General features: G+C 47.2%; 1 long non-coding RNA gene across 1 annotated transcript; it reads left to right on the top strand.

The window, feature by feature from the left end:
- The first annotated feature begins 1,804 nt into the window (after positions 1-1,804).
- Positions 1,805-9,118, top strand: LOC147582823 (uncharacterized). Its single transcript, XR_015248795.1, has 2 exons — positions 1,805-2,177; positions 8,644-9,118. It is a non-coding gene; the product is annotated as an uncharacterized LOC147582823 (long non-coding RNA).
- Positions 9,119-9,526: the final 408 nt, after the last annotated feature.

Below are 9,526 nucleotides of genomic sequence, written 5' to 3' on the forward strand. Positions count from 1 at the left end.
AATCTTCCAGGGAGTTTGCTAAACACGGTTTTTGCTTCAATAGATCCGGAGCGGGACTATGCATTTATATTTCTAACAAGTTCCCAGATGCTGGAGGCTGCTGGCCCAGGGGCTCCGCTTTGAGAACCACTGATACATACCTCAGATTCTAAATCATTCCGGTGACTTGGAGTCATGAGAATACACTGCCCACAAGTGAAAACCGATGGAGGAAAAGAGGGAGAAGATGGAGAGAAGAAGAGTGGGGGGGGGGGGATGGCGTCTCTATGGGTTTCTAGATGTTGCTCAATTCCCACCCTCTCTCTGAAGCTTCCGGACAGGGACACTTCTGCCCAAAGGGTCCTTCTGTCCTCGGGGCGTGCAGTTCATGGCATGCACGGCAATTCGAGGGGGAGTGAAATAACTACAGATTAGCAGCAACAGAGCTCTTACCTTCCCTTGGCCAAAGGGATCAGGAAAGTCATCACAGAATTTAGGAGAGGGTCAGGTAGGGGGAACTCTCTTGAGAGGAGCAAAGTCCATAGACAACCTGAGGCCACACTCGAGGAAGATGTCAGGGGGATTGCCCCCCCCCCCCCCTTACCCCATCATTGTATTCTCTCCCTCCAGCCATCTGCTAGGATTCCCCATTGGCTGAAACCAGTCAGGGAAGATGGGAGCCTTGATGTCCTTACAGGTAGTCCTTACTGGTCTATATAGGATGTCGAAGAGCAGAATGATAATCTGGGGGCCAAATGGAAGACATCCATCCAGCTCACTGGTCTAGCGATGGGCAGATAACCCAGTGTGGCCCATGAGATGTGTGGGAAAATCTGCAGGCTGCTTCTGGGAAAGATGTTCTTCCCTGACTGCTCTAGGAAGAAAGCTCCTCCCCTTCCTGTCTGCCTGGGATGCTATACTTCTTGGACCTTCTGCAGCCACCTTGTGACTATGAGGAGTACCGAGAGCAAGACCGCAGTACCAAGAGAAAGGGGTGAGGTCAGCAAGGTAGAGAACGGATGGATGGGGTAGATGAGGCGGGCTCTGGCCGGAGTGTCTCCTGCTTTCATCCACAAGGGATCAATCTCACCAAACTCTCTGTTTGCCTCTACCTGTCTGCCCCACCTTGTAGCATTGACGACGCTAAATCTAAATCACATCTGTCTTCCTCTCTTGGTTGTAGATTCCCTCATTGTTGTAGAGAAATCTATGTAAAAACCTTGAGTTATAATTATTTTTTGGTGGCAGATTGTGTTTCTTTCATGGTGACTCCTACCTGGGACTGAACCCCATGGGTCATGATTCCATGGGGTTATACTGTATTGTTTCCTTCATCATTATCACCATCGTCATCATAGATGGTAGGAACTCAATCCATAATTGACCTTCTTTGATATTGATTGTGCCACGTGGAGAAAGAACTTGTGCTTAGGTACTTACTTGGCTTTTCTGAGCAAAATTAGGACAATCGTGCCCACCCCAACGAGCTGTAATACAGCCTCGTACAAAAACCCATTGATGTCTCCCAATAAATATTTCCCTTTTCCTCTATCCCATTTTCCTTCTCACGAAAGACACAACAAAGCCCCAAGGCAAACCTTGGGGAATATACAACGAGGGAAATTACAAGACCCAAAGTTGAGGGAAGCCTTACCCAAAGATGCAGAAGTAATCAATGTGGTTGTATTCGTACCAACTTTCGGGCTGAGGGAATTGACAGCAAATGGGACTCGTCACACATTGAGGCATTAATCCCTTGGATAAGTGTAAAAGACGGGAGTGAGCAGATTTTTTGAACATTCTGGGCGGGCGACTCACAAAGAAACAGGATCAGCAGCTGACAACTGCTGAGCTCTCCTTCGACCTTTGGATGGTGGCTGACAGCCTGTTTTCCTTCCGCAGGTGCAGAGCTGAGAAAGTGACTAGGACCTCCCGATAAGGGCAGCCATCCAGCTGGCGTGTGGCAGATCCCCCGGCAGGGTCACTGGCAGTTTTTGAGCAATCTTTTTTTCCCCAGGTCACTGTAGTCACGGAGGGCATAGGTGACGGACTGCCCCAGCCTGTCGCTGGTCTCTGTTGACAGTGATGGGAAAACATCCCCATCGTCAGCACATGCATGCAGTGGTGGTACCGTGGCACCTACGGGGGACACCGTAAGCCACAACACGCGGATGATACAAATAGGCAAAAATCACCAGGTATGTAAAAGGAGAAGCAGCTGCCATGTATGGAAGGCCAAGTGCGTGCAAGCATTGTGCGAGGCGCCCCTTTCACAGATGAGGAAACTGAGTCTCAAAGAGGGGCCATAACTTACCCAAGGCACACATACCAGGATGCAAGTCTAGACCTAACTCTCAACTCAAGTTGCTTCCGCTAGGTGAGGCTGAGGACTGGCCGAGAAGATGGCAATGATACGGCTTGGATCTTCCCCGTCAAACTGGAAGAGGAGAACTTTTGAGCAAGATCAGAGCTGTGAAAAGCTTTTGAACTTTTCTGAAGCCTTGGAAGTGACTTACTCTCCCTGAGCCTTGAGCTCCCTTATAAATTTAGACGATATTCTCTTTGCTTGGTGGAATGACTAATAAACAGCTGTAAAGTTCTTCGCCTTTTCTAGAGTCCGTTGCAAGCCTGCCTATCCATCACTTGTGACCAGGCTAAATTAGCTTGCTACCATACACAGAAGGAACAGGGCTTTCAAAAAGGCAGATGTCTTTTCTGCTAGTTTTCTCAGTAAACCTCAATTAGCACATCTGTAAAACGGGGATAATAATGTCTAGGTTGTAAGAATTCAATGGCTTAAGCCATTTAGCTCAGTGCTTAGTAGGTTCTCAACAGATGCTGATGATAATGTCATAATTGGAGGGGAAGAGGAGACAGAAAGCAATTGTCTCTAATCATGGACGCTGAGTTCTGCACGAAACGTGATGTGTCCTCTCTGGGCAGTGGGATGAGGGAAGTTTAGGAAGGTAGCTCTTATTTTCCAGAAAGGGGAATGTGTGGGATGGTGGAGAAGGGACTAAACTGGGTATCAGAGAACCCCGTCTGCCATCTGCCCGCTTGCCTCTGGGCCTCCCCATTCTCTCTGTGTAAAGTAGGTTTCCTTAGATCAATGACCCCTGAGCTGAATGAGTGCGGGGTATTGATTCCCAGACGTGGGCATTGTGGCCTTAATAATTACAGCATTCTGTGACCCAATTATTTAGGGAAGCAAGGTGCTAAGCAGGTTACAAAGACTTTTAAATTATCATTATGGGACTCCTTGGTGCCTTTAAAGTGCTAGTACATGCGGCATGACCTTCAAGATGGTGCGTGGGAGACAGCATTTCCCAAATTTATTTGAAAGACTTTGGAAGTGTTTTACTCTATCATCTGTGAAGCTCCTTGAGGCCTGAAATTCTATGATTTTAATACCTGGGCCATGGACAATGGCTGGTTGAGCAACAAAAGTTTTCTGGTTATGACTCAGGTTGTTAGGGCAAAACTTTTTTACATTTTCTCTCTCGAGGCATATACGATTATTCAGTTCTATCCCCTCTTTTAAGTTGGATAGACACTTGAGTTGTATCACTTGCTCCCGTGGATTGTGAAGGGTTGAACCTGACTTTAGAATCAAGGGCAAATTCGAGGTGTCTGGGTGGCTCAGTCAGTTAAGTGTCAACTCTCGATTTCAGCTCAGTTCATGATCTTGCGGTTCGTGAGTTCAAGCCCCGCATCGGGCTTTGAGCTGACAGTGCAGAGCCCACTTGGGATCCTCTCTCTACCCCTCCTCTGCTTGCACACTTTCTCTCAAAATAAACTTTTAAAAACCTTTTTAAAAAGAAGGGGAGAGTATTCCGAGTAGCTGTGAAGATGATTACAAGCCATCCCCAATGGTCACACAGATTAAGAAATATCCAGATGTCAAGGGGTCAGAATAATTCGCCCTCAGAACAGGACAGTGTGACAACAAGCATCTCTCATTTTAGCTTTTCCTTTAACATGTTTTTAACGTTCATTTATTTTTGAGAGACGGAGTGCGAGTGGGGGAGGGGCAGAGAACGAGGGAGACGCAGAATCCGAAGCAGGTTCCACAGAGCTCCACATGGGGCTCGAACTCACAGACCAAGAGATCATGACCTGAGCCAAAGTCAACATTTAACCGACCGAGCCACCCTGGTACCCCTAGCTTTTCCTTTTAATAGTGCCTTTATTCATAAAAATTTTTAACATTTATTTATCTTTGAGAGAGAGAGAGAGAGAGAGAGAGAGCACAAGTGAGGGAGGGGCAGAGCGAGGGGGAGACAGAGCATCCGAAGCAGGCTCTGTGCAGACGGCAGCGAGCCCGACGTGGGGCTTGAACTCACGAACCGTGAGATCATAACCTGAGACAAAGTTGGACGCTCGATGGACTGAGCCACCCAGGCGCCCCTATTTATCATATTCTTAAATGACAGAACTACTAAGCACAAAAATCATGAGCGCTACTAATTACTAAGTGCCTACCACGTGCTCAGCACCTTACCGCCTACTTACATTAGGCAACAGTTCCGTCTAATAACAGCTCCTAGCACTTTCTGCCCTTTTACAGGTGAGGCGGAGTAGAGGCAGAATAACTAAGTCAATCTGCCAACGTCGCACATCTTCTTAAGGGGACAGTGCAAATTCTGAGTTCACCAGTTCCTAGCCCTGCGGCCCCCCTCAAGTGGCCTATCTGCTTTAAGCTCTATTGGTTCCTCAGCAACATTAGAATAATAATAGTATCTAAATAATAGGGTGATTGTGACGATGGCTTGGAAGTACGTTTACTGAATGCAAGAAGCTCCTGACACACAGCCAACGCTCTGTATATGTTAGCTATTATTTTTAAATCATCATTATTATTAGTAGATCGACATACGTGTTACGAGGCTGTTATTCTGGGAGGCAGGTGCTTTTTATATAAGATGCAAAGACAATTGTGTGGACATGGGACAAAGGATAAAAGTTACGCTATGTTAAGTTGTAAGTGTATACGGCGTTCCCCCTCCCCCCACCCCCATGTGTTAAAATTGTTCATTAAGAGTTTCACACGGGCCAGGGGCGCCTGGGTGGCTCAGTCTGTTGAGTGTCCTCCTTCAGCTCTGGTCATGATCTCACGGTTCGTGAGTTCGAGCCCCGCGTCAGGCTCTGTGCTGACAGCTTGGAGCCTGAGGGCTTCTTCGGATTCTGCGTCTCCCCCTCTCTCTCTGCCCCTCCCCTGCTTGTGCTCTGTCTCTCTGTCTCTCAAAAATAAATGTAAAAAAAAAATTTTTTTAAATCAATGAATTGGATCTCTAGGTATCAGCAAGGTAAGATCTCAAAAGCTTAATGGATAAAAAGCCAATTGCAGAAAGAGATGTGCTTCATGAAACCTGCAAACGTGACCTATTTCTTATGAATATGTTCCTATATAGCCATCGTGTAAAACAAGTTGGAAATAACACCACATTCAGGAATTCCGGGTAGTAATTATTTCTGGCAAAGAAGAGAAAGACTAGATTTGCTGAGAAGGAATCAGGGCAATTCAACTGGACCCTTTTCTCCTTGTTTTATAGTTCCAATATCTTTAACGCCTTCTGGTTTGATGTGCATTTTTCAGAACGGCGTTTTCTTACCGCTACAAACCTTCTGTAAAAAGGCTTCGGGTTTATGGGGTTCAGGGTCAAGCGTGAGGACTTGTTTCCTGCTGTGTTCTGATGCCAAGTTGTAAGTGCAAGCCGGGGTCGGGGTTGAGTTAATGATTTAGTACAGCTCCCACTTGGTGTGTGTGAGCTCCGGTGAGCTGCTCTGAGAGCCGCCCCCTGCACCCACCGAGGCTGGAGGGGGGAGAGGAGAACAAAAGGTTGTCCCCACAGCATCTCTCTCTCTCAGCGTCTCTGCTGCATGCCTCAACCAGTCAGCAGCGTGGCTCAGACCAACTGAGGGAGTTGGCTGTTTGTGGAGTTATTACTGACCTCCTGAGGGAGGGTTCAAAGAGGCCAAGGAGGCCTGACATTCCGGTCAAAGTGTGACTTCACCCGGGGAAAGTGAGGTGGACAACGGAGGCAGATGAGGCATCGAGTTCTTGGATGAGATCAGTGTCAATGGGGACAAATCCAACCTGGTGACTCGGTGTGTGTGTGTGTGTGTGTGTGTGTGTGTGTGTGTGAATAAGTGAAGCATTCCATTAAAATAAACGTTTTAAGTCTAACATAAATAACTTGCTGTATAAGAGCTTATAAATTCCCAACTCAACCCACCGTGAAATGTGAAATGTCTAACCATGAACTGACACATGGTGAAATGACTCATCAAAGACAGGAGGGATTTGGATCCTTTGGAGAGCTGATATTCCAAGGAAGCCAGGTGGAAATACGAAAGAATTCTCTGTGGGTTCGTTTGCAGTAGGTTGGATTAAGAAAGAAAAAAAAAATTTAGGGCGGGAAGAACACTGAAAACTGAGATCTACCCCTTATTAACATGTCTTGAAGTGTATTCCGCAATATTGTTATCTACAGGCATGACGTTGTACGCCGTCTTTCACATAGATCACGGGTTCTTTATCCATTCATCCATTTGGTGCTTTCCAAAAATGTTTCAGCTTTTGACTGAAAATCTCAAGCCACAGAAACATTGGAAGAATTAGCACCATTAATGCATTTTTTACCTTTCACCCAGATTCTTGACACTGTTAGCATTTTGCCCCTTCTTCCTTGCTTCTTCCCTTTTGCTTCTTCCTTCTCTTTATGATACATAATATATATCGTGTAACACGTACAATACATAATAATGTAGTATATACATACATCATTTTTCTGCTAAGTCATTTGAGAGCAAATTGTTGCGGTCATCATGCCCTTTTACTCCTAAAAACCTTGGCAAGTATCACCTAAGAGCAAAGGCATTCTCCACACAGGCATATGCAATTAGCAAATTCTGAAAATTTGGTGTTGATACAATGCCATTATCAGTCTGGTCCACATTCAAATCTCTCAGTTGTGTCCCAACCCCAAATGCCATTTATTTATTTATTTATTTATTTATTTATTATTTTTTAATGTTTATTTATTTTTGAGGGAGACACAAACAGAGCATGAGCGGGGGAGGGGCAGAGAGAGAGGGAGACACAGGATCCGAAGCGGGCTCCAGGCTCCCGGCCATCAGCACAGATCCCGATGCAGGGCTCGAACTCACAAACCGTGAGATCGTGACCTGAGCCGAAGTCGGACGCTTAGCTGTCAGTTTGGGAGAGAGCCGGCCAGCTGTTCTGCAGAACCCGTGTCAGTTCGGGTCTGTTTTTCTGATTGCTTCTTCCTGATTAGATGCCGGTGGAGCATTTTGACAGGAACACTCCATGAGTGGTGCCGTGTGCATATCGCGGCACCAGATCAGGAAGCGTGTGGTATCAGTCTGCCCCTTGATGGCGATATGGATTGTGATCGCTGGGTTAGTCGGGGCTCTGACATTTTTAAGATGCAATTCACTGGAAGAAGTTTATTGCCACGATGGCCCCCCCCAACATCAAGGTTGCTGTAGCGCATGGATGTCCTCAGGAGGGCCCTTCGTTAATCCTACAGAAGGGAGCTGAGTGTCTGCAAGCCTCTGCCTAGAACTTAAAAGGCCACCTCCTGCCCACCCCCTCCCCCCCCCCCCCCGGGGTCCCCAGAGTCTAGTGTTAAAGGGACAGGCAGCAAACAAATGCTGTGAATAATACGTCAGTTTAAATTGTGCTAAGTGCCGTGAAGGAAATAAAACTAGGAAATGGGACAGAGAGTAAGGCAGGGACAAAGTGACTGCAGATAAGAGTCCCTACCTTCCTGGAGTGCCCTTGGCAGTGAGGAAGACCAGGGATAAGCAAATGAACAAATTCATAGTGAGTCAGGTAGTGATGAGTGTCATGAGGAGATACGAAGCTGGTAAGAGGAGAACGTGCTGGAGGGATCTATATGGGGGACAGAGAGGACCTTGTTCGGGCGGTGACATCCGATGGAGGCTGAAAAGAAGCGAGGCCGGTGCCCGGAGGCCCTAGGAGTGTGGGCCAGGCAACCAGATGGCGCATGCGCAGACCGGGAGGTTGGGGGCCCTGCTGGGTGAGATGAAGGAAAAGCAGCAGGCCGTGTGGGTGCAGTGGGGGGTGTGGGTGGCAACCTCAGGAAATGGGAACAGAGGGGTGGCCGGCGTCAGAATGGGGAGGGTTTCTAGGCCATGGTAAGGATTCGGATTTTATCGTTAGTGCAGTGGAAAGCCATTGGGAGGCTGAGAGCAAGAAGCACCGTGATCCATGTTTTAAAAGTATCACTTTGGCGATTTTGTAGAGAACCCAATGAGGTGGGAGGGGCTGTGCCCAAGGGAAGCAGGGAGACCAGTACCCAGATGAAAGAAGTGTGCTCCCGGAGAACTATGAGCTCATTTTGTTGGCCTGTGTCTCCCGTGCCTAATGAGGGATGCTAGTGTTCGATGGATGGATGGATGGATGGATGGATGCATGGACAGATGAATGGACAGACGGATGGACGATCGGATGGATGGATGGATGGATAAGTGGGTGGGTGGGTGGAAGAAACAATACATTTGCTTCTATTATTAATTTCCAAGTAAGAAACTCATCAGATGGCTGGCAGATTTGCGCCATGTCGGTTTAGCCAAGGTGGGACATTTCTCCAAATTGGCTTTCCTGTATATTTCCAGAAGGAGTTGTCCACGAGAGAAATCTGCATGGGATTCAGAAGAGGGAAATGAAGGAGAAGCCCTTTCTTCGGCTCTCTGAAGGACTCTTCTGCAGCCCTCCAAAGCTGTCGTTCATCTATCCGTTCAAGCTGTGGGCCTGGGGTGGTGTCTCCACCAGCCCCAATGGTCAGCCCCTTCTGGCCTTCGCGTCCTGGGCCGGGCAGGCATGTAAGGCCATGGTGAAAAGACTTCAGCTGCTCCCGTGGCTCACGTATATCATGGGGATCAGAGGCAAAGAGAAGAGACAAAGTTCTCGTGTACCCTGGAGGTTCTAGACTGTCTTTGGTCTCCCCGGTTCCTGCCTATCTTCCCAACCACCAGTTCTGCTGACGTCAGGCCTCGTGCCAGAACCAGAATCAAGGGCCCTTGAGAACCCTTGCTCAGCGCCCACAATTGCTTAAGGTTTAATCACATAATAAATCCCTTTTCTGTCCCACTCCTCGTGGCTCTGCTTCCCTGAATCAACCCTAACATGATACAGGCTGCTTTTGAGTATTTACCAACCTTGGGGCTTCTTGAACATGAGGTTTAGAGAAACATTCTTAATTTTTTAAGGTAAGTTTATAAATATAACTGATCAATCTCATTTATTCTGGAAACAACAGTGCTTATCCAAATATACAGAAAAAGCTTTCCAATCGATGAACATGGAGCTTTTTGGGCTTTCAAGAGAGCTGTTTTTTTTTTTTTTTTAATTTTTTAAAGTTTATTTATTTTTGACAGAGAGAGAGAGAGAGCGAGTGTGAGCTAAGGAGGGGCAGAGACAGAGGGAGACACAGAATCGGAAGCAGGTTCCAGGCTCCGAGCTGTCAGCACAGAGCCCAATGTGGGGCTTGAACTCACG

Source organism: Puma concolor, chromosome A3 (genome assembly GCF_028749965.1).
Source record: "Puma concolor isolate L17-30 chromosome A3, mPumCon1.1.hap2, whole genome shotgun sequence".
Classification (NCBI taxonomy): Eukaryota; Metazoa; Chordata; class Mammalia; order Carnivora; family Felidae; genus Puma; species Puma concolor.